Genomic DNA, 27077 nt, shown 5'->3' on the forward strand with positions numbered 1-27077 from the left:
TGTATTTTTCCTTGTGATATTTTAAGCTCTAGTTGAATGATAGGTGTCGCATTTTAAATCATTTTCGTAGTTAGAAATTATGAAACGCCCTGTTAAAAGCAAGGAAGTTTTTATGCCCGTTGAAGTAAAACAAAATGCCTGACAAAGTATGGCTTGGACAGATTCCAAGTGCTTGTACAAATGTGCTAAAGAAATTATACTTTGAGTATACAGCTTGTCCAAAGTCATCCATTATTAATACTATTAGTAATATCTTCGGTAAAGGCTTTGATGCATAAATATTTCTGATAAAGGTAGGTTGTGTACTTTTGTCCAACTGAGCAATCTTGCTTTCATAAAATATACCAACATTTTAATGACTGAAGATTAACATGCTGTAATACACTGTTCAAAATTAAAAGCTCAAATGCTGTACATGAGAGGTTAAGCTCCCCCTGGCGGTTTTACAAGGTGACGCCGGATAGTTTCCGGCAGAGCGTCAAATGACGCGCGATTAACCACGTGACACTGCGTGACACCGCGTTATACCGCGACACGCCCACCGGGGTATGCCGCAAAATAACTCACCCATTTTGAATGGCTGCATCTGTAGATGCAGCCACTCAGAATGCATGGAAGAACTCATTGCCACATTACAGTGGTTGCACCCCACCACTGTTTAACTCGGCTTGAGATTCACTGGCCACAGACTATCGATTTTTAATGTTTTTTTTGTTAACAAGGCTCGCCAGCTAATGTGAATCGAAACCTGTCTTTCTAGCTTTTAAAGTCGTGCGATGTGTAAACCACAATTTAAATAGAGAAAAAAGACCTGACTGGCAAGCCGATACATACTCTTAGAGTTTGATTAATAGGGAATATAATACAAAAATATAGTGCTAAAAAAGGTACTACCACTTTTAAAGGTGATATGTAAAATAAAGTTTTTTATTATTGTTATAGAGAAACATGATCAGATTTTCCCTGGTTCAGAAAAAAAGATCTAAAGTGCTACACATAACTTTCTTAATTCGATGTATTTAAAGCAGTGAACTACTGTAGGTGTAACATAACATTCAGAAATACAATCACGTATTTGACAAATAAAAACGATTACAATCTAATCCTTCCACGTTTGATCCCAAAATCCCAAGAAATATAAATCTAAACGGGTAGAAAGCTATGCTGAAAGTTTATTAAGGTACTTAGAAGACAAAGATACTGTATCAATTTATGTTGCATTAGCCTGATTATGATTAAAAAACACATATAATTAAACACGCGTTTGCGATTTAAATCAGAACTCGATTTAAATCAATATAAATGTTTATATTGTAACGCATACTGTCCAGCCTCCATTTCTCTATAAAAATTTACTCTATTGCACACACACACACACAATAGAAGCAGGAAGCAGAAGCAGGGACCGTTGTCAGAAGGGAAGAAGGTGACTATTCATTGTTATCAAAAATGACTTAGAATCGATCATGTTGTGATATTTTGAAATATAAAAGTCAATTGATTGTCCATAATATCGCTATTCTATTTTTTCGAAGAAATGTTTGTTAAAAGAAAAGTCCAGCACCAGCTGGATTTGAACACACAACCCGTGAGTTGGTAGTCAGGCACGTAGACCAGTAGGCTACAGGGGAAGTCACATGAAGAGGGAGGCGAAACAGCCCTACACAGCCCTGTCGCAGTACACGAATATAATCATATCATTATTAAATTCTTTAGATACGCGATTCCATATTATATTAGCAGAAAAGCTTAAAACTACCACTTTTTCACACGCTATTTCACATGCTAGTTAAATACTTCGATGCTTAAAATCGTTAGGGAGAAATGGAATACCGGTGTGTATTTTTCCTTTAAAGTACCGATTCCTGGAATCTGACTGGCTGACACCCTTCTGAAGTGGTTCCATAAAATCTGGTATACGGAAAAGAAAGCGTTGATACATACAAGTATCTTTTAATACAGTCTTTGCTGTGCTCTTGAGGATCCTTGTGATATTTTGAGCTCTAGTTGAATGATAAGTGTCGCATTTTAAATCATTTTCGTAGTTAGAAATTATGAAACGCCCTGTTAAAAGCAAGGAAGTTTTTATGCCCGTTGAAGTAAAACAAAATGCCTGACAAAGTATGGCTTGGACAGATTCCAAGTGCTTGTACAAATGTGCTAAAGAAATTATACTTTGAGTATACAGCTTGTCCAAAGTCATCCATTATTAATACTATTAGTAATATCTTCGGTAAAGGCTTTGATGCATAAATATTTCTGATAAAGGTAGGTTGTGTACTTTTGTCCAACTGAGCAATCTTGCTTTCATAAAATATACCAACATTTTAATGACTGATGATTAACATGCTGTAATACTCAGTTCAAAATTAAAAGCTCAAATGCTGTACATGAGAGGTTAAGCTCCCCCTGGCGGTTTTACAAGGTGACGCCGGATAGTTTCCGGCATGACGTCAAATGACGCGCGATTAACCACGTGATTCTGCGTGTTACTGCGTGACACCGCGTGATACCGCGACACGCCCACCGGGGTATGCCGCGAAATACCCCACCCATTTTGAATGGCTGCATCTGTACCTAGTAGTCCATGCTTTAATGGTGTGGTACTACTTGCCGGAGCAAGTCTTGATAATAATTAAGAGTCTTAATTATTCCAATTTTGTCAAAAATACAACTTGCCTGGTGGCTAGGAACTGAAACTGGGTGCTGGCGTGGCAGGCAAGAACCATACCACTGATCTAAACTTTTTCTCTCTTGAGGACCCTAACTTTAAAAGTGATTCATTTTCCATTACACTGCAAAAAGAACGTTATAATAAATATAAAACACATATACTGTATTAACAACACAATTAAGATTACTGATCTTGTAATTGCTTGCAGAGCAATTGTTTTCTAATTACTATTCATACAAAAATACTAATAATTCTGTATACTACATTTAATGAAAATAAATCTGTTACTGTACAGTATGACTAGACACATAGGATGTTAAGCAATCACTGCACCAGCTGGCATATAAATAGTGCAGTCCTGCATCAGATTATTTGAAAAAATATAAAGGTATTGTGCAAGACCTTGCAATGTAATGTGGCATGTTCTTTGAGGCACACTGCAAAATACCCCAAACATTCTGAGTGGCCGCATCTTTATATCCTGTTTATTTGGAAATTATACTGTTTTAAAATTTCTGCATTCAGAAGTCTGTTTTTACGTTTTTTTTCAACCCATTTTGTTATCTAACCTTTGTAATAAGTTAAAGACCTGGAAAAGACATGCTATGCCACAGCCGGCTGCGGAGCACTGCTACAGTTAAAATGACAGGCTGATATGCAAGTGACTGTCTCGGTTTTCTTCGTAAGATCCTGGAAAGAACCAAGACGTGAGGGGAGCAAGGCAGACTGGAAAGATACTGCTGGGGCAATTACTTGTAGGCACATGACAGTCAGATAGGAACAGGCAGATAGATAGAAATTGGTGGGAACAGGGTGACAGAGAAAGCACTGCTGGATAGGTGCTTCAGTGAATGACAAACAAGATGCTGACATTTGGTTAACAAACAGGATTCAGGAACTTTGGGTTTAAGGATTCCAGGCTTCTCAGAGTATGACTGGATGCAGCACTGAGGTAGCTCAATGTCGGGGCACTGTTCCTGTGGTGTTTCAAGGATTAAATATGGTGTTCAACTGGTGGCTTGATTATCTTATTGCGTGCCTGATTGATAGGGGGAGAGTCACACTGACAGGAGGACCAATTATATTCTAAAGGGTTCAGCAAGAATGTGAGTGCTTGTGGGAGTGTTGTGGTTTCCTGTAGCAACTACCAGTTGCAAACCGCCACCAGCCTAGGCGTGACAAGAAGGAATAATGCATAAAATGTGCAATCCACTGCAAAATCTGCAAAAGAAACCTATATGTGAGGTTAAAATTGTTAATTTCCAGTACCTTTCAATTGTAATCTTTTCTCTCTTTAAAAACAGAAATTCCACCAAATGTTAATGGAAAATGTCAGAAGGGAAAGGGCTAGTGTGAGGGTATTATCATACAAAAATAAAATGGAAAAATGATATTCCAGATCTGTTTCTAATGTGGGAGTTGGGAATGAAGGTGTACCTTAAGAACAGCTCTCAGGGTGGATAGTCTCTTATGAGTTGACAGAACAATGTTAAATTAGAGGCAGCAAAGTATTCTATAGATTCTATAGATCTTAAACATTTGCTTAAATGTTTAAGCATTTTTATAACAAAAGACATTTCTTCCTTAGAAATTTCCCAGCTGATCTTATTAATGTCCCACTTAAAATTGGAAACATGAGAGTAATGAAATATTAGGAAAAATTCCCTGAAACTACAGTACATAAGCTGTCTGAAAATGAACAGTGGAATATACAGAAGTATTGTAACATTGAAGAAATATCTTTGGAATTTAGTTACATTTTATGTGTAACTCTATTCATCTAGCCCAGATATAATAATATAAGTTTTCATTTTTGTTGGAGGATACCTTTTCTTAATTATGTTTGGTTGACATGGGAATTTTTTTTGTTTTATTTTCTAAACTTCTTTCGAGGGACTTCACCACACATCCAGAGATACATTGAATGGATATATTACTTTCATTGCATATGCATATATGCATATATTCACGTTTTTTTACATTCTAGATATAATTACCATTGTCCATTACCTTTTTTTTTTGCTCTGGTGAAGATTTTCAGTGTAACACTGATAGGAATAGGTAAAGGTTTATTCCATGCTGAAAAGAAAATACCATTTTGGCTGTGGCGCCTTCTTCAGGTGTGAGGGAGAGAGGGAAACCACCATCTGATAAAGCATGGGAGAACAAAAGATGGGGCAGTTGAGAGGGGTGGGGAGCAGGAGAAAAGGAGTATGAACACTCAGAGAGGTGCGAAGTCAAAACCTGCAAGGAATTAGATGGAAACGAGTGTGTCGTTAAGAGAAGGGGGAAGGTATAATCCTAGTTTCAGGATAATTTAGATTTTGGTTGTCTTTCTGCAATAGGGATTTTGAAACCCCTCTGAAAGAACACAGATGAAGAGATTGGTATGATCGTGGCTGATAGAGGTAAAATAGGTAATTATGGGTTTGGAATGTTCTTTGATCCTCACAGCCCTGACTTGCTCCCTGAAATGGTCTTCCAGACTTCTTCCAGTCTCACCAGTATAAATAGTTGGGCATTTTTTGCAATAGATGCAGTAAATAAGGTTGCTTGAAATACATGATCTCATCTGCATGATCTGGAATTGTCCAGAAGGGTCTTGAATGTGCGTGTTATTGGATGTATATTTACAGGTAATGCAGCGAGCTCTGTTGCAGGGGAATGTGCCTGGAGTGAATGGTTGCTGTGGGCGGTCAAGAGAGCCGTGAACAAGAAGGTTACGCAGATTAGGTGATCAGTGACATGAGAGGATGGAGTGGTCAGAAAAGAGGGTACCAGTGGAGGAATCATCCTGTAAAATGGGGAAGTTGTCATTAATGGTCCTGGGAATGGAAAGGGTGTTAGGGTGGTAGGGGAGCACCAATGGAATGTGGTTGTGAGTCCGGGAGTTTCTAACTGGGTGATGATCCTAGGGCTATTTTTGGCTTGGGAGAGGGCCTTGTCAATAACATGGTTTAATGGAAAAAGAGTGCATTTTGAGGGCTTGGTTATTGAAAGTCCATTTCGTCACTGCAAATCCATTGGAGCCTGAGGAACTGTGAAAAAGGGAGAGAGTTTTATTGGATTTAAATACAATAATTATTATAAACAGAAAAAAGTAATGTACAGCCATGTTTCATTTTAAAACGGTATGTATTCTTTATGTTTATATAACGTACTGTATAACATGTTATATTTTCAAGATATAGTTTATCGTCGCCGCTCTTGTTTGTGGTGTTCATGGACAGGATATCAGGGCGCAGCTAAGGGTGTGAGGGTGTCCGGTTGGGGGACTAAGGGCGGTATTTCTGCTATTTGCAGAGGATGTTGTCCTCAATAGATTTCAAGACCCTGGGCCACTGGCTTATTGTCCTGCCCCGGTTTCCATCAGATCCATGCATTGACAAGCTTCTCAGTCCCTGCTGATCAGATAATAATAATAATAATAATAATAAATAACTAAGTTATAAATAAATGGAATCACCTTTTGAATCAAACACCAGAATTGATGCACTATAGTTGATTAGCCCATAATCATCATAATGACATGCTAGTAAAATCTTTTTTAAGAAAATGGAAGCGTCCCCTGATAAAGCTAGCAAAAATGTTAATCCCGCAATAGGAGGAGTACAAATAAAAGTTTAACTGGTAATTTGACAGCCAAACCGACAATCTTTGTGATGCTTGGAGAGATTAAATCATTTAAAGATGCCCTTTAAAAGAACTTGCAATTGAGGTTTTTACATGTATATTTACTGTTAAATGCTGTTTTAAAGCTCCTATGTATATACACTTATACACTTTTGATAATTAAGAGTTAAAGTATTTTATATATATTTTTTGTAGCTGTCCTTTTTTCTTTATCACACTCTTTTCTTTAACACACTCTGGATAGATAATGAATAAGAATACCTGCCATTAGTTTTCTCAGCCTGTCCATGGTGGGGTGGGGCTGCTGTGACCTGCATTTACTGTCTCCTGCCTCTATTATGTACTGCTGGAGCACGTTAAATACACAGGATACAGTTAGTTGCTATACAATAGTTAACAAAATACAATTTGATCTCGCTTTGTGAAACAGAAAATACAGATTTTTGTCAATATATTTACTAAAGTTATTTAGCTAACTGAGTGATCTACAGTAGCTTTGTGAAACAGCCCCCTCGTACACCCTAAGTAAACACAATATCTACTGGACACCCCTTATCTCTCACATGGGTGTAAAAATAGAAAAGGTTAATAACTTCTAGTTAAAAAGATTTGAACATTTTTAATGCAATTTCATTCTAATACAATGGCAAATATATTTGCGATGCTACTGTTTATCACCTAATATTGTCATACTAATATTGTCATAATAAGTCATACACAAGTGTTGTACCAATGATTTTGGTTGTAACAGTGTTACTAAACATGTTCAATATTAGCATCATGTTCTTAAGCATGAACTACTGGCCCACACTCAAGATCCAGAATTTTTTGATTTTTTTTCACATCTCTGCTTAGGTTTGAAAAAACACCTTACAACAGATTATACTTTTTTTTATATCCAACTGAGTAATCTCCCTTTGTGAAACAGCCTCAGGGTGTTATACTTGATGTACTGGAACTACATTACACGTGCTTCCTTCCACTAATTAATTTGCACAAAGGGAAGTATGTCAAAATTTTCTTGTTAATGAAAATGGAACTTTTCATGGGGCAACATTATTGCATATATATATATATTGCAATATATTAATATATTGGGACAATAGAATTTACACAATAATTATTTTATTTAAATATAATAATTATTATAAACAGAAAAAAGGCTATGCATTCTTTATGCTTATATAACGTACTGTATAACGTGTTATATTTTCAAGATATAGTTTATTGTCACCGCTCTTGTTTGTGGTGTTCATGGACAGGGCGCAGCCAAGGGTGTGAGGGTGTCCAGTTGGGGGGACTAAGGGCGGTATTTCTGCTATTTGTAGAGGATGTTGTCCTCAATAGAATTCAAGGCCTTGGGCCACTGGCTTATTGTCCTGCTCCAGTTTCCATCAGTTCCATGAGTTGACAAGCTTCCCAGTCCCTGCTGATGAGAAACAGAACTATGATGTAATATTGCCACCTCCATGCTTGACATCACTTAGCTGCTTTATTGCAATCTCCATGTGGGATACAACAAATATTAATTGCTATTTCAAAGTGCCACAACTGCACGTGTCATGGATAAGTGACCCTTAAAAACAAGACTTACTGTATTCTTGCTTTGTGCATGACTAAGCCCTATCTTTTTTCCATGCCACAAGTTCTGTTTACTTAGCAGGATCACAGTGCAAGCACCGACCCACAACATACACTAATATCATTTAAAAATTTCAACATTTATCACTACCCAAAAACTCATTCGTGACACAAAATGTAACTCCAGGGAGTACATTTGATTCCAGAAGATCATCAGCACATTTAGACAAAGAGGAAAAGGCACTAGAAGGTCCTTATTGTGCTGCCCTATGCAGCACAATTGCAACCGTATATACAAGAATAACAAATTCATCCATAGTGGACTCTCTTGGTGTGGAGAAGAACAGCCCCAAAGAAGAAGGATGCTGACCTAGCCAATTTCCCCAGTCCCTGCAATGACTGAGCTGTATTGGAAGTCCTCCTGCAGGCTACACTCTGTTCCACATTGTCTGTTCAGTGCCGGCTCTCCGGGTCTGATTCTTTGTTTCTTGCCTCCAGGAAATCAAAGTCCCAGCACAGTACTGGGATGTACTGTACCAATGTCTGTTTTGTGTCTGTGGTTTCTGGTCCAATTGTGTCACTCTCCTGGTGCCTCGCAGAAAGCATCTTCCCTTGCTCTGTTTTCCTTTTGTCAAGGGGTTTGTGGGAATGAAAGACAGCACCCATCTGTTCAGGCTCAGATCTTTTTATCGGTTTCGTTGGCCAATCCCGCTCTGAGGGGGTTTTGCACTGTCTCAGGGGCAGGTGTGTGCAGCTGATTATCAGCAGAGCGCTTGGTGAGAACTGTAAGTATGCAGATTAAGGAGCCCTACCACTTCTTTGTTTGCTTTTCTGCACCTCCCCACCCAATGTCCGGTCCTAACTGACTCAGCAACCACTCACACTTCCATGTGCCAATACCTAAGGTGTGGTAATTGCATCATGTCTGGACAACCAGTGTGTTCTTCAATTCTTGTTAATTTTTTTCTGCCCCACTCATCAACTCATTGACTCACTGTCTGCATTTGAAGAGTTTGGAACAGGAAGTAAACATAGAAGAAGGACAGTGATGCACACACATTGACACAATCCTAGCCACTAAATGCAAACTTAATTAATCACAGCCTGTTCCTCCTTCAACCTGTTAGCATTCTGTGACACGATCTTTAAAGCAACAAATTATGAAAATTGTACAAAGGTCTGAATACTTCTACAAGGTTCTGTATGTCTCATAGGAAAGGTGAACAGCTCCACAAACTATCGGGTGTTCACTTTAATATGCCATGGCTCTGTGGAAACACTAACAAGAAAAAATCTGTGAAAATACATAAAATTCATATTTGTTTAAAGTAGTTCAGACAGTCTATTGGATGAGTTGATTGTGTTATTCGGAAACTGTTCTTAATTCAAACTTAAGTTTGTTTGGTTTGGGAATTCAGTTTCATTAATTATAAATTAAGGCTGGATGAAATGTCAGTTACGCTGGGAAATAAAGCCTCTTCGCACAGTCCTAAGCTTTAACAAGTTTTTGTAAAGCTTACACTTGCTGTAAATTGAAAAGGAGAAATGCTGAATGCATTTGTAGGAATTTGCTGCAGATTCCCCTAAGGTGTTTATGAGACAAAGTTTAAGACCTGGTTTTCATTTTATAAAAATGCTGTTCAATCATTCTTTACACACCACTATTTTTGCTTATGCTACATTTTACGTTTTTTTTCTGTTGAATCAAGAGAAATGAAATCACATAGTGCTGTAGTAAATATAATACATTGATAGCTTTTCATTTTTAAAATCTGAAGTATGGTGGATTTGCAGAAACTTGATACTTTATATAGGTGTCTGTACATATTGACACTTTCATACCAAAGTTTTCTTTGTATTAAAAAAGAATAAATCAGTTCCTGATTTTATGATTCTTGAAACTGTGCTTTTGCACATAGAAACAAAAATAAAATTTATGGTACAGCATTAAATATGGTAAAGTAGATTTCACAATGTTTAGTTTTTGTTAGAAACAAGAACTTTGTTTGAAGCTAGTCTTGCATAGTGGACATTCTAAACGTGTAGAAATAATATGCAATATAAGAATACAGAGAAGGGCAATTTTGAATTTATTTTCAAGGTTAATTTTAAGAACAGTGAAATACAATTTTAAAATGCATGCAGATTTTTTCCTTGTCCTCCCGGGTATTCCAGGAGAGCGTTTTTTTTAACCTTTAACCTATTGACAATGCTGATTTCTGCAGAATGCAAATGTGACTTCTTGTAGATTATTATACTGTTGGGATAGCAACATTCTCCTGAATGTTGAGGTTTGTGGAGTCCCTGACTTTCTGCTAGACTAATAAACAGTTAGGCATGGCAACAATAGCACTCTGACCAACTTAGTGTTTAATTGCATGTTCCCAGGTGTGCATTCTCATCTTTCAATAGTAGGGCTATAATGCTAAGTGATACTATCATATTTGTGTGCTCACATCTTTTTAAAAAGGTACCTAAAAATATATTTTTAAAGTTGGATTTCTAGTAAATGTACAGCATTATCTGTATTATAGCTATAAATTTAACTATACTTCACCTTAGGTTATCTGTTTATTTTAATTACAGTTTTTTCTATCATCCAATGCTGCTGTTTTGGAAATTAAGTATTACTGCTGCATTATAGTCAACACTAGTTTTCTGTTTTCTAATATAAAATAATGCTACCATATTTCTAGTCAAAAACATAGTAGTCATTTTGTGGTCTGAGTAAACTAGTTATCATCAGGCCAAGATTTTGAGGGGCTCCTAAAGTAGTACATATAAAATAACATAATGGTTCAGTAGATATACTGCTACAAAAAATGTAAATCTAGGTATGAACAATTTAATAAGAACATCACATTGCCATAACTTGCACTCCTACGTATGTATTGTACAGGGCTGGAGAACATTACATGCTGTTTGACCAGAGTGCTCATTATATTTTGATACTGAAAAATCAGCACAGTCATTCAATGGCTCCGATGAGACATCTGAAGTTCTGCATTGTTTTTCATTCACTTACACATAAAGTACTATTTTTGTCTGGCTCTGTAAATTAATATTTCTCACTTTGTTAGAGAAAGTAACACAAACTACAAAGGTAATCTTGTCTCCTTTGTTTTAAACTTTACACACATTCTGAAAATGTTAGTTTATAGTGAATTTAATTATGGTTATTCATTTATTTAATATTCTATAAGTGGTTATATTTTTTTCTGCACAGTGCTGCCAGAACACAGACAATCTACAGTACATCACCCAAATCTTGATGACATTGCTTATTATCTCTGATCTGATCTCTTAGCTTAGTGTCTACATCTTCCTTCAGAAAAAAATAGATTTTATATACTGTATCATTCACATTTAAAATTAAATGAAGTTTAGAAATTCATTTAACTCAAAATTTAGTCAAAGTTAAATGGCAATTTAACTTATTTGACACAATTTATACCATTTTGTTTAGCTCCCTAACATGGGATAGATGTTATGGTATTTGTTTCTCTTCTCTGTATCCTGTTAAAAAGAAAGTGCAATGGTTTTCAAAGATACCCTTTAAGCTCATGTTATTTCTTGTGAAATGGAAGTTCATAAATGCAGCTCAGGGGGGATAATGACAGACCAGCCAGTCTCAAATCACAATTATTGCTGACTTTCGCTACAGTATATATGTAACTCTTGCACACATCTCTTCTCATATTTTCGACATTCATCCCGCCTCCACCCCTTCTCCACCATTGCTGTTACTCCTTGGTTAACTCCTCTCTCTGAATGGGGAGTTGAACCTCTTCGTCCTATGGCCAGGAGGCTACCTCTTAACCAAGTAGGTTAAGCCAAAACTTATTATACTTAAATAGACAGTTTAATAGACATTTGCAAGTCATGTTATTTTTGGATGTTTTTATTCCTCATGAACTATATGTTTACTATTGGAGTATACAGCATATTAATGAAGATTTTCTCATTTAAGTTAATAAGAACAAATTACCTACAGTAAATGCATTCTCCAATTATAAAACTAATGAAAAAAAAGTCAAGGAATAATATTTTAACAATTGTAGAAATACCTGTCAATCGTGAATTGAAATAAAAATGAACACAATAGGACTATTTCACCCTTGCATCTTTGATATTTTCCCTTGAATCCCTTTTATGGAAAATGTGGATGTACAGTATGGTCAGTCTGGAATTTATAAACCTATGAGACAGCTTTGTGACACTTCCTCATTGTATAGTTTCTGCAATTACAAGGGGAAATTATATTAACCCTCCTCTATCAACTGCGGTAACCCTAATCATTTTATTTCATTTCTCCCTTCTTTGGCAGTTGAGCAACCTAGGTTTAGGAGATAAGTGTTTTACTGAAAAAAAAAATTCATTGGCATGTTTTGGAACATATTTACTTCTTAAAAATGCTAATTATTGGAGCTATAAACAATGCCATTAGAAATAAACATTTTCATAGGCAGCTGAAGTATGTGTATGAAGTCAATTGAAATTGAAGTCCAAAGGTGTTTTAAAACAAATTGGCACCATTATGAATTCAACATTGTATAAGCTTTTTTTTCTGAAACAGTATTTGGCACAATAGAGAAAAAAACTGCAATTTTGGTGGTGTTTACACATAAAACAGGTGTCAATAACTGTTTTTATTTTTATTTTCTAACCAGAAAGATATTCACCCCTCCCCCTTATTTTATACAGCAAAATAATTTACTGTGAACTGCAAGAATAACAAAAGTAGTTATGAGGAACACTTTGCTGTTACTGGAGTGGTCCTTTACTGCTTCCATTTTTGCTAAAGGGAAGCAAACTTGCTATTAGATATTGTGTAAAATCTGGCATTTCACCCCTCACTGTAGAGTCTTTACATTCTTTATAAAATGTCCACTATTTTCTAAAATAAAATCACATAATAGTAGAGTGAAAAAAAACTTTTTAGTATGTTTTTAAATTGCATATTGAAGCAACTTTTGTTTAGAAGCAAGCACTAACGATCACACACACAAATGAAGCATTACCCTATCAGTCCAAAAACAGGTTTTGTTTTTCCCAGCAGGGGCCTGCCCCATATGGCATCCTGTGCTGAAAGTTGAGCAAAGAAGTATCTCTAAGGCTGGAAAATCAGCCAACATCCCTGCAGCCAGGTTTATACCCACAACAGGGAATGCTGTGAGATTAGAAATCAGTGAAGCAGAGGTACATGCCAGTATCTGACTTTTCAAAGAAATAACTTTTTTTCCCCTTCAGGAGATTCAAACCTCTTGTTTTCATGACCTCAAGAATATTATTGTGGTAGAATGCATTGCATTTGCTTTTTGGCTGAGCTCACAGCAAACTTACCATAATCCTGCAGCTTTGTATAATGAAGAAGACATAATTATTTATTAATTATGATTTAAGGAAGATTAAACTATTTGTGGTATGTACACTTTGAATTTGTCAATAAGAGTGCCTTGTTTGGGGAGTATATGGATTTAAAATGAAAATCACATTTGTATCACAAAAAATGTGGATCCAAGTTAATTTTAATACATCACTTTGAAAAGACATTATGTGAAACAACGCAAATGAAAACTGAAAAACAATTAAATATGTTCTGATATAGCAAGAACAATAATATTAAGTTGAAATCTTTGTGAAAACAGCATTTTTATTTTTTTATTTTTTTTAAACTAAATAGAATTATGCTTTAATATTAAAATATTTTGGAACATACAAAATGGTTTAAACTGTCAAAGTAGCTTTCTTTTTTCTCAACTCCCATTCGAGGGTAATTCTAGGATGTTTTTCAATGCACAAACTCACAAATTGTTCATGATAGAAACTTCAAAAAGTCTTGTCAAATGTCTGAAAGCAAAATGCTTTCTACAAAAAACATAGATTTTTAAAAACAGTCTAAAAATGTCTTACTGCCTTGTAAACCTAGTACATTTACATGACACAGAAAAATATTATATAGAGAGACAGGTATTTTATGTTAATGCATTAAATGCTAGTTTTCACATTAATTGGTTTCTCCTCCTCAATTTTTATTTCAGATGGGAAAAAACAATACTATCAAAATGATGTTTATATTTGATCTGAACTGTGTAGTAACCTCATCCTGAGACATACCTGGTAATATCTGTCTGGTCCAAAATATCTCCATGACCCTGTTCCTTGGTGTCCTGTGCATTTAAATTGTTCTCCTTTGTGCTCTTTGAAGAGCCACAGTACCCACTTTTTCTAATCACTAATTTAGGAAGATTGAAATTAGCACCCCTTAGTGAATACTGAATGCATATTAAAAACCTCATTAGTGGTATTTGGCAGCCTCATTTAAATACATTTCCATGAATTACCATTATTCATTATATGTAAATTCTTTCAAAGCAGTGCTTTATGCAGAAGCCAAGCAGCATGCCACAAGTGGTACTGCTCTTAGTTAACAGGGGCGGAGTTGACACCAGGTGGTAGTTGTGCTTACCGCACATATTGTACAGTACATTATGCTCGTTTGGTAAATGGGTCCCTGAGTGTATGGCTGCAGACATACAATGTGGAAATTGTGGAGCCATATGCAGCAGTTTTGTTTTCCCTAGTCTTACCTTATGTTTACATTTTTTTTGCCTTTGCTTAAGGTTAATTGTCCTTATGTTGAGAATATTCTGTCCAGAGAATACTAGTAAAAAATAGAAAATCTTCTTTTACCTGGCTTAATGGAAAAGACAAAGCACAGACCTAACTTTGAGTTCAAGGCCAGTAAACAACTTTGCCAGCTGTTTTTGTCACGACACATATTTTTTTCTCAATGATTAAACCACTTGAACTATATTCCAGCTTTTTAAACTTCTTGCCTAAATAAAAACTCCAGTACTTTTTATTTTTAACATTTCACCAGAAAAAAAATCTAGTAAAAAAACAGTGCTGGAGTACTTGTAACACAATACAAGCTCTTGAATTTTAACTTTGAAAATGAAATTAGACCATCCTAACATAACTATGTTTTGGCACAAATTACTTTGACTGTAAAAAGCAATGAGGTAGCAGGCCATATTCTTCTTTTTTTTTAACCAAGACATGCCATAAATGAGACATAAATAAAGCAGAGATAAAAAAGTGCTAATTTGTTCAATAATATTGACAATATTTTAATATTGTAAAAATTAGCTTTTGATAGAAATATGTCACAATATATTACAAATTGATTTAGATTAACTGTTTCTTTGACATCACTACACTTCTTTTCTGTGTTGATTTTTCCTTTAATGAGAAAATGAATGAATCATGTATTAATTTGTAGCAAGTTAAAAGAGGTATGGTTAGGCTATGTTAGGAATACCATTTTTATTTTATGTAAAGAAGTGCAAAAAGATATCAAACTCCTGTGTGAACTAATAAAAAATATTTTTTTCTCCACTAGTTGACATATTTTGACTGTTTCCTGGTGAAATGATAATTTTATTCCACTTAAAAATGAAAATGTAATGTTTAAGAGGGAATTTCAACAACAAAATGTCATTCTTCCATACAAAAGTAAAATAGGAGAATTACAGTAATTGCATAAATACAATTCTTTGTTATAACACAAAGTCAAATAACTCATCTACCTAATTTAATCAGACAAGCGGCTTGCTAATTACGATTGGTCATATCCTTAGGTTAGGTCAGTCTGAATTTCTGTGTAAATTTAATTCGGCACAAAGTGGTTGAGTAATACATTTTTATTGGTTCTCAATGTTGTTTTTGTTGAAGTTATTTTAAGCATATCAGTGGGACAGGGATTTTGCCGTGTGAGGGCTAATATAAATATCAGTTTTCATAAATGAAAAATTTAATGATTTGTACAGTCATTTAAAAGGATTGTACTGTAATTGTATTTAATCACTGTTAATTCTTCTAAAAACTTTTTTTTATATTTGCTTGACATCTTTCAGTCAGCTTGGCTTTATCTCAATGTAATTTTCTTCTTCCATACATGGCAGGGGTACTCTAATAAAACTTTATACTTACAATGTTTTATAACCTTTAACTATTTAACTATTTATTTGTCAGAGGTGACACATTCTACATAAAATCAGTCATTTAGACAATTGTACTAAATTCAATCCTAAATGCAAATAGCCATTATATTTATAATTAAATATAATTATATATTTAAACCACAGAAACATAAGTGCTTTGTAGCATCTAGACTGAAAAATATTTCGGTCCTTACATAATGTTTGTATTAATATTTTCCATTATTTACCAAAGTTTAGTGTTTTGGTTCCCTAAACAGATGGCCTTTTGAATCTTGGTACTTTTTAACTAATTTGGTGTATTGAGGAAAATTCAGACTTCCCAGACTCTACATATAAAATTTTAGAATTTGGAATTTCAAAATTCAGAATTTGTCACTCCTCCACCAAAAACTCTCCAGTGATTTGACCATTTCCTGCAGAGATCAATGGTGAGACACTAGGATGTGGACTGTGGTCTGAACGATTAGTGAACGGATTGTGGAAGTGACACATGAGAGACAGGAGTCCTGCTGTTTTTTGTTTTAGATATAGTATACGGGCAATTTTTGCAGACTCATTCTGCAAAAATTGGTACAGGGGTAAGAGTGAGTTGAATAAATAGGAGAACAGAGGAGGCAAAATATTTGGCATCATTTATTTTGACTTTAGTCTACATTTTTTTCTATTTGTGTTACCATCCAGATGCAACATTCTGTATCTTGTTTATGCTATAGGGCAGGTTTGGTACAGAATGTCCTTTCAAGGTAGTATGGTTCCTTAGAGAAAATAGCTAGTTTGCATGGTTCATTTTATAACTGTTAGGTCTTAAAACAGCAGATCTCTAAAGAAAATAGCACTCTACAATCCAGTCTATCATTCTTTAATTCATAGATAAGTTCCAGTCAAGCTTTTCTTTAAATACAACAATGTCGTAATTTTTAAAATGCTACACTGTGCTTTTATGTTTTTTACATTGACATTTCTTAGTGATTTAGTTGTTTTAGTGATATCAATATTAAGTGCATTAAGTAGTTGCATTTCCCCCAGGTTGCTTTTAGTAATTGTTAATGGAACTTGGCAGTTCTACAAAATTTCATTTTTGTAGTTCTTTTCAGGCAAACAAAAAGCCATTACATGTGAAATGACCAAAAGTTTTGTGAAATGTAAAACATTTCAAAGTCTTGTAAGAAATGCCACATATGTGACATATTAAATTTTTGAGAGAAAGATGATAAAAGAGGATGATTAATAATTTATCAGCCTCTCTACATACATATACATGTGTGTGTGAATATACAATATTGTATAAATAATGCAAAAAGGAATAAAGCTAAGTAAAGCCAAATCATGATATTGACTCCCAGTTCTTGTGTAAAAATGAAATTTACTATAGTACAGTCAGGTTTTGACAAAGTTTTTTCTATTCCATTGTCATGTAATAAATGAGAAAGTATAACCAGTGATATTTCTTTAGTGTAGTGTAGCCACATGACAGGCTTATAGAAAGAACATTTGTTTGCTAGTGAAGATCATCCTCTCTCATATGCAACCTGTCTAATAATAATGATAATGCCTTAATCACTGTATGCACAGTTTGGCATTTTAGTTGATTGGATTTAGTTTGATTGTTTGAAAGCATTACTCAAGAGTATCATAGTATGTCATACATTTCTGCCTGATGGATGACTTGGGACCTTAGCGTACTAGAGTGACACCCAGCAATGAGTTACTGGAGTTCTTCAACATACTCACCTATGATTCATCTGCCACCTCCTTTACTCAAGACTGAAGACATTCACTTCATTTTGCCTACCTGTGCATGACATTCCTATGAGAACAGGCTTTCATCTGATCATACTTTTTGATCTCTTTTCAGAGCAGTAATATCATTTTTTGGTAACATGCTCTAAGCTAAACACTGTATTGCACTTGGGCTTTGTATCTTTTTGTAACTTACTTCAATATAAATTCTGTATTGCTTACATTAGTGATAAGCAGTATATATGTTTTTATAAATTAACATGATTGGAACAAAAACAAAATTGAAAAGCTCTTCTACAGTTTGTATATAGCACACTTTCCCCAATATTTTTTATATAGGTCATCAAATAAACTTGCTTTGTTAATTTTGTTAATGTACATACATTGTATAAATAATTATAAAAGTATTAAGGCCTACTGAAGAAATTGATTCAAAGTACTAAAATAAGTATTACTTTTCTGTTACTAGACAATTGTAATATTGAAAAGATACCATACATTGCTACAACAGTTCATAACCGTAGACAAGCTTATAGTTCTACAAAATCATCTGCACTCTACTGTATTTGGGAGTACACTCATAATAATTCAAAGGCTGTGGCAGAAGACATTCATAGCATGGTGCTGTACATATCGAGCCTATATACTGAAGGTACTCATGAAGACTCTTTAAATGAAGTGCTTTGAGACTTATGCTTCCCATTAAACAGTATCAGTGAAAGGCTTATGGGTGAGAATCTGTACTTATAATGGTTCCTTGTTTTTCCTTATTGCTATGATCTGCTTACATCATATAATTGTATCATAGCCATCTTCTAGATAACAAATTTGCATACACTGCTGTGGACATAATGACTCATTATTAAAAATGCTTTACACATAAATTGTAAGATATGAATTTTAAGTTAACATGAAGTAGCTTCAGTTTCAGCATGAACTTGGAAAGTCAGTTTCTTGCATATGAAAACACTTGCATTATGATTTTCCTTAAAAATCATGCTGTAATCCCTTTGAGCTGCTTAAACAGGTGAAGTTGAGAGTGTTACAGCACAGCTGTGTGTTGCAGGCAGTTGAAGTGAATAACAGGATGAAAGGAGTTTAGGGCTTGGGGAGTTTCACTGGTGTCTGAGATGGGCCAAAAGTGGTGTTGCACTTCATGCATCCCACCACCAGAGGGCACCCCTACCTCTAGTGCCTACTTCATCTGTGCAGCAGAGGCGCAGATCAAGCATGCGGCAGTAGCCAATCCCTGTGTCCCTACCTCACCACGCCTCCCCCTCCCAAACCTATTTAAATCCTGCTCTTTATTTAAGCTGTGCTCAGTATGTTTTCAAGTCTTTGAGCTCTTGATCTAGCCTTTGCTGAATTCTTCCTGCCTGACATTTAGATCTTGGCCTGTTTCCTGACCTTGGCTTTTGGATTGTCTTCTGGCTTTGGACTTTCACTCACCTCTTGATCCTGACCTTGGAACCTGCATAGGGTCCATTCCTGGACTATTGAGTTGTGAATCAACCTAACAGGTGGTTGGAGCTCGCTGAAGGTAGCCGACGTGCTGTGAGGAATGAGGGAGAGTGATGGCCGACCAGGAGACAGGCAGACAGGGCTGTTGAAGTTGGCAGCAGGCCACCACTGTGGAGGTCCTTGTAGTCCTGGGTACAGGAAGTGTGACGGAGGAGCCTGTCCTGAAGTACAGGTAGCATGGGAAATACACTATTCATACACCCTCCGTTGAGCGGTTGCTAGATAAGTTCCTGAGGGTGCACACTCAGGCTTGACTAGTAACTGCTATTACTTCATTTCACATACATTCACATACATAAAACATATACTTACATATGGGTATGAGTGAGTATTGTGGCATGAATGGAGAGCACTCTCAAAATTAATGATACTCACTGTTTGTTTGGTGTTGGTACTTCTGAGATGGGTCAGCCTATGGGTCAGCCCACGGAAGGCCAAATCTAACCCCAGTTCTAAAGGTGTATTTATGGAGATGGAGATGTAATTATTCAGTTGACAGAATAGCCAACAACTGAGCCAATTGATTGACTTTATCTGATGAAAAAATCTGTGGGTGAAAAGATAACTAGAATCCTTCTTTTATTATTAACTTGTTGGCTGTGTGCCTCATTTATAACCATCTAGAAACAGGCTGTTTAACAAGATTGGGGCAAAACAATGAAGCCAGTGCACACATCTTGTTCAAAAATATTTTTTGTTGATACAGTATAAATAGGATACCAGTGTTATACCCTCTAAATCCATATGTTTCCTATATTCTAATTCTGTAAAAAATGAAAGATAGTGCCAAAGTGGAATATGTTGTTTAGCGATCGTAATGTATTGTTTTCATTTGCTTGTGAGGTTTCCTGACATTAAACAGAAGGCTTATTATTATTTTAATCCCATCTGAAACTAATGGATAAGTAAAAAAAATGTCATATGGACCTTTAGTCTTTCTTGACTTAATGAGTAAAGATTACTAGACTTAATCAGTTTCTTTTGTTGGAATAAGCAGTTTCCATCCTTGTTACTATAACTTGTGAAAGAAAACAAATGAACATATTATCAGTTTGTTACCATGTACCACACATAGAGCAGCATGGCATAACTATATTGCTGTCTTTGTTGTGGCAATGAGCCAGAAACAAAGCATGCTTGCTAGAACAAGAACTGTTGCTCTAATCAGACATGGACAGTAGCACATAGCCCTGAAAACTGGAATCATTGCTAAATCATTACTTTATAAACTGCTGAACATAGCCTTGGCTCAGTGTTTTGCAAAGAAAAATGCAAACTGCCATTTTCTGTGCTGCTTTTCTTTAATTAAACTATGCAAGAAATTTTACTGTACTTTCCATCTTAATGTTTTCTCAATGTAATGAAAACTGGCTGAGTTCAGGACAAGATGATTCAGTCAATTTTCAACAACTATTTTGAATGGAGGTGGATTGGAGATAATTGCACTGTTGGTTTTCTTTCCTATGTAGATTCAGATTATTTTGTTAAAGTACTGAACAAAAAAAATGCTATAATCATATGTATCCATATTTTATATTTAATAACATCGTCTTTCATTTTGTTGTTGGAATGGATTTTAAAATGAAAAAAATATATTCAATATTTTTCTGCCATCAAATATTATGTAAGAAAACACAGAATCATTTATTAATTTAGGTTCTCTAGTGCGTAAAACGTGAGAACTACACAAATCTTATTTTTTTCCCATCATCTTGTATAAAAGGCACATTCAAAACATTATTATACCAGCCTTATACATTAGGCCTAGTGACACCACTTTGTTCTCAGGTTTGACACTTATTAAATGCCCTTCAATATACATTTGTAGAATATATGTTTACATTGTGATTATAGTAATTGCATTCAATAATTATTGAAATTCTTAAAATTGTATGCATTGCTCAGTTACTCTTTTGCTACTGAATATTAACAACAGTACTGGCAATGGGAATTTTTCTCTCTGAAATCAACATGCTTGAGGCTGTTCTGCAGCAAGCTTGCATACTGGCAGTCAGATTCAAGGTGTCATCATGAAAAATGGATGCTGCATACTTAAAGAGTTTAATGGTTACAGGAATAAAGAGCTGAATTGGAAATACAAGTGGTTGATATGCAGAGTTAGAACTTTTTAATAGATCATATTTTTACGCTCTTAAAGAAATCGTTGTGAAAACAACTGGATAATGAAAAATGTAGGCAACGTATTTATCTAAAACTTTGTTTCAAATCCCACCCCACCCTCCCACTTATTATCAGCAGCCTCCTTGAAGTAAACCTGTGGAATAAAAAGACATTTACATGTTTTTTAAATTGTCAAAAAAAACTTGGTCAACAAGAATTTAATTTGCTTGGGTTACTAGAAAACTGTTAACCTTCCCCCTGTGACGTGTGGTTGTTGAAGAATACATTATTGTATAGTTCCTTATAAGGAAGGTTTGAATAAATACACACATGTATTATTGTTTATGAGGAACAGAATCAATGTAACATTTCACATCATTGGTTTATTTGGTTAAAATTGGAAGTGCTAATATTTGGTGGTTTGGTTCAACATGATGCTTTCCAGTTGTGCAGGTCTAAAGTAAAAACAATTCTAAAATTCTTCTGTGGTGGGTTCTTTTTTTCTTCACTGACAAATGTCAGTGCTATAAATTACACCACTGTTCTTCCCTGTATAGATTTTGCAGCTCTCTGAACGATTTATATGTCCGTTGTGCAACTGCTGAAAGCCATCTATTCTCAGTTCTGCATTAAATCTGTCGCATACAAATACTTCTTTATTCAACAGGAGCATGAGGCCTTCAGAGTTCTTTCAATTTCCCCACCTTTGATGCATGTAAATATTTTTTAAACTGATGTGCTAGAGAGGCTAAAAAAGAATGCCTACAAATGAACTGTTTTAGACATCTACAGTAAATGTTCAAAAATACTATTAATTTTCAAAATGTTCTGTTTTAAGTGGAAAATAGATTTAAATTTTTAAGAGAAACTGAATGTTATTATTGGAAGTTGAAATATATCTGTCGTTGGAGTAAGTCAGGATTTTATTCATGTTACACAAAATAAAAAAAAAAAATAGAATTGTGAGTTTATGCATTTGTAAAAAAAAAAAAGGAAGCCATAACTGTCATGTCACAAAACAGATCACATTGAGGCACCTCAGTTTGGAGGAAAAATGTTTTCCTTCACCTGGTTTTAAAAATACAATTTTTGGTCAGAGATGTGTTGTGTTTTCTGACTTGATGATATGGTAGAAAGCAGAAATAAGCTTTGTGACATTGTCTTATTTGCAAGGACAGTATTGAGGTGCAGTGATGTCTGTTCCCTTGGGACAGCAATGCTCTTTGCTGGATATACTTGAAGTATAAAACAATGCAGAATTTGTGAAAATATGGAATGCCAACATTGTTCCCTGCTGCTTACCTTTACAGATGAAAAGAATCTCTATTTTATCCTGCTGTAAGTTGTTCACATTTCCTATATCTTCAGGCAGTTGCTTTGGGACATATTCTGAGAAAATAGCAAACATTAATTTCCCATGGTAGACAGCCACCATTGTTTCTCTCACTTAGGTGGAATTGTAAATAACACAGGGCATGGAGTATGTGCAGAATCTTTTAGATTTCTGCTGTCCATTCTCATTTGATAACATCACCCACCAGAAATGAGAGATCTATATGCAGAGCAGCACTGCCATCTTCTCTTCACTTAACCCAGTGATGTTTCCACTCAAGTGAAGTTCTGTGCCAGACAAGTATGCATCTCTGAGACCATTACAAAAATAATAAAACACAATGATAAAATACATATGTATGGGAATGTCCCATAAATATGTATTTTCTTAAGTATGAATATATGATTTATAAATAATTAGACATAAGTTAGGAGGAGAATGCTATTTACATACACTGGTTTTAATATGCTTGACTACAAGGGGTGTGACAGTGTGACCATGTGGGGTGGCATAACCTGGTTCCCCCAAGTGAAATGATAAAACGGCTGAATGGATTGTTTGTGGAGTGGAGTTGGTGCAAGGTTGCTGAGCTTCTGGGAAAACAGAAGCTCAGCAGGTTAAGTTAAGTGCCTTTTATTCGATTAAGAAAAAGGAAGTATATAATTGGTGGCATTTATAGGCTTTTCTTGCTTCCAAACTTTCACTACAAACTCCATATATCACTTATCGGTGATAGCAGATCATTCCAAACAGAAAGGCATGTAGTATAATTTCTAGTGAGAAGCATTTTTAATGAGATGTTCATGGTATTGGTTTGACAATTTGCTACAGTTGCATGCTTGTGGGATATCTCTTAAATTAAGGATTAAGTAAAGTTTGAATCAGTTATAAAAAATCAGTGAAAGAGTGTCTTTCTTTAAGTCAGCAGTGTGTTGAATCTTTTTACATCACTGAATGGTTGTTCAGAAACCAGATCGGTAGTTCTGTATGTTCTCATTTGCTAGCTTGTTCATCATTTCCTCCACCTGAGACAACTTGAGGTCTTGTTTGATTTATTGCACACACATACTCTCATGCATGTACATACTTCTTAAAACTTTTTCTAAGTATGTGTTACAGAAATCAGTCTCTGTGAATTCTTCAATTTTGGACGTGTCAGAAAGAACTGGAATCCTTCAAGAAAAAAAAAATCAGCAGTGGAAAAATATTGTAAAATGAGAAAAGGCCAAATTACCAACCATGTTTTTATTGCTGCTATTTCCCAATCATTGTTTGATTTATGTTTTGTGTATTTCTTCATGTCAGGTTTGAAGTGTCAGCTTGAGTCAGTCACAATATTATACCCTGCTCAAAGAAGTGTCATCTGCTTCACATGAGTGTTAGATTTTAATAGCCACAGGGGTCTAGTTAATGGATGTAAACAGTGGCATGTCCTGCCACTGCCAAGGAAAAATACATTGTAAGTACTTGTGCGATTGTGAGATTCATTATAATGACAGATCCTGGTGTTCAACCCCCCCAATGTTTATGAGTTAATCTGTGGCAGGGAGAAGAGACTTTGATTTGAAAATCTCTTTTAATTAACATCTATTACTCTTTTGTAAAACTGAAAGAAATGATGGATGTTTAGTTTTTTTAAAATCATGTAATAATTTCATATATCAGGTTGTCTTGTTTTCATTTTTCAATCAAAGCTAAACCCTCTAAATGCAAATCAAACAGTTTTTCAAAACAAAAAAATTATATGAAAAATAGAAACAGGTCAGAGCAGGCAGAAAATACCTTTTCAGTGTTATAAGCAGTAACAACCCCTGTTTATTTATTGGTATATCATGTTATAGAAATTCTTCTTTAAGACAGATGAGTGAAGAAAGTTATAAGATATAGATTTTTTAATTTCAAATTTCACACTAAAAGTGAATGTACCATTTCTGGCTGTGGAGTTAGTTCTCTTGGATATTTTAGAACATGATGATGCTGATTGACTAGAAATATGCAAATACAGATTATACAGACCTGTTTTTGTTTTTGGACTGTTGAAGTATCCTGTACTCCTATTTAAAACATACCCATACCTCTTTTTATGAATGTAATTCGTTCCCAGAAACACTTTCATATAGTGAAAATTCATAAAAAGAAAAACTTATTTCCATTATTGCTTATGGGGAAAGATTAGTCCTTTCCTGATCCCTAAATGTCACCCTTACTATGTTTTTCACAAAAAAAATGACAAAAGAAACAATTATAACCAACATTCATAGCATGGTTTGTGTTCTTAGTAATAAAAAACAGTTTACCTAGTAAGACATTATTCAAACCTAAGGGCAATACTGTAAAGTTCATTTGCTTATTGTGTAATTACACACACTGACAATTTTCATTTTCTTAACATCTTTAGGGTGCATGATAACATCTAAATCACATGTTTTCTTCCATGAAAAGTAAGAGTACACACATTAGCAAACAACACACAAAACAAAACATAGTGACCGCTCGTGCCACTTCGTAGGCTTTGTGCTAGCTCTCACCCATACTGGTTAGTAGAATGTGATGTGTACGCTACATATGGGGTGGTGTAGTGGCTGTCTGGCTACGGATCTGTGCCTGTGGCTAGAAGTTTGCCGGTTTGTATCCTGTGGCCAGGTAGAGGAATCCTACTACGTTGGGCCCCTGAGCAAGGCCCTTAACCCCAACTGCTCCAGGGGCACCATATAAATGGCTGACCCTGTGCTCTGTATGTGAAAAAAGACGAAGTTGGCTTTCACTATCCAAAATGTGGGTAACAGTTCACATGCTTTGAGGTATTGAATTTTAATAAAACAAACACTTGTAAAAAGAGGCACGGGTGTAATTCATGACATTTTGAAGCTGTGTTTTGCTATCCATGTTTTAAAAAATAACACCACAGCATTTCGTTAATCCGATCATGTATTCGTTTCCAATCATACAAAGTAAGTTTTGAGAATCTCTAATTCACCATGCCTTTCACATGCTCATAAACGATATTAAGTTAGGAACATAAACATATTATGTAAACTGTATATGGCTGGTATTGGTAATTAAAAAAAATACACACCAGTATTCCACTTTCTTCCTAAGGATTTTAAGCATCAAAGTCTTACATGTGGTTATTTTGGAAACATTTTTACGTGCTCCTTTTAACTATATTTAGTTTATATACATTGAAAAATGTTGTAATGTTTAACCTTTTTAACCGAATACGCTTGTTATCAGAGTAAACAAAAGCATGAAATTTAGAATTTCATTAATAGGGAATATAATATGGAATCGCATATCTTGTATATATAGGATACACTATATTGAATTTGTTGGTATTTCTAAATATCACAATGTTCAAAGTTAAGTGAGTTCAGTGATTACCATTTTCCATGAATAATTTCGCTCATTATCACAGTAAAAGAAACTCATACTTTTCAGAATTTAATAATTAGGGAATATAATATGGAATCACGTATCTAAAGAAATTAATAATGATATTAAATTAAAGATCTAAATATATGTATTTTTATAGCTGGTAGGATTATTGTATTCCACTTTTTTTGTAAACACTTTCTAACACCCGAATTTCAGCAGGTGAGAAAGAGACAGAAAAAAGTGAATCCTGTTTTTTTTTATGGTCTGTAGCTCAAATCCTGCTTAACTAAAAATTAGACACAAGAAGAGTATTATTGGACAATTTTGTGAGACTAAATAAATTAATAATATTAATTTAAGGATCTAAATATATTGTAACGCATACGGCTGACATTACAGGTTGTGCGAGGTTGTGACGTCACCGCCCTTTCCTGTGAATAGCAGGGACCTCAGCCAATAGGCTGAGGAGAGATCTCCCTTTAGCTCAGCTGATTGGTTTCCTGTTGCGTGACGCTAGAGGCCTGGGTTTGAGTCCCCAGTGGTATTACTGTGCTTTTGACAGTAGCCCCTGTTTATCAATCCTATTGATGACAAAGTAAATCAGCATAATGAGCTTACTTATTACTCGTGTTAAATCATGTCATTACACCTGCTACAAACACATTTTACTGATGATAACTTTGTGACTATGTTGCCATTAAATGATCTTTTGATAATATCATCAAAAGTATAACATTATTATTTTTAAATTTTATATTGTCTTAATTGGTCTACATTCTTACTGCTTTAGTCTTAAGCCATCAAAGGCTTTTTTATTTGTATGTGCATAGATTTTATTAGCAATGTTTTTGCTGCTATTCAGTAAATATTGCATGCCAAGGACAGTTTCAGTATTTAGCACTTTTTATTTTTCATTCATACAGAAGCTAAATACAGATGTTTGTCTAATATAACTGCTTAGCAATAAAACATATGCTTTTAATCAAGAGACCTACTGTAAGTAATAAGGCAAAAAGTAGGCTACTCATAAACTTGAAGGGAATCCTCTGAAACCTTGATTAATGTTTGGTGTGGGTGTAGGAATAATGAAAAG

The 27077-nt window shown here is 35.0% G+C and overlaps 1 protein-coding gene across 1 annotated transcript in view; it reads left to right on the plus strand.

The window, feature by feature from the left end:
• LOC148834983 (catenin alpha-3-like) overlaps nt 1–27077 on the plus strand; it is a 634761-nt gene that overhangs the window by 87208 nt on the left and 520476 nt on the right. The gene's annotated exons all lie outside the window — the stretch shown is intronic.

Source organism: Atractosteus spatula, chromosome 5 (genome assembly GCF_055471065.1).
Source record: "Atractosteus spatula isolate fAtrSpa1 chromosome 5, fAtrSpa1.hap1, whole genome shotgun sequence".
Taxonomy (NCBI): domain Eukaryota; kingdom Metazoa; phylum Chordata; class Actinopteri; order Semionotiformes; family Lepisosteidae; genus Atractosteus; species Atractosteus spatula.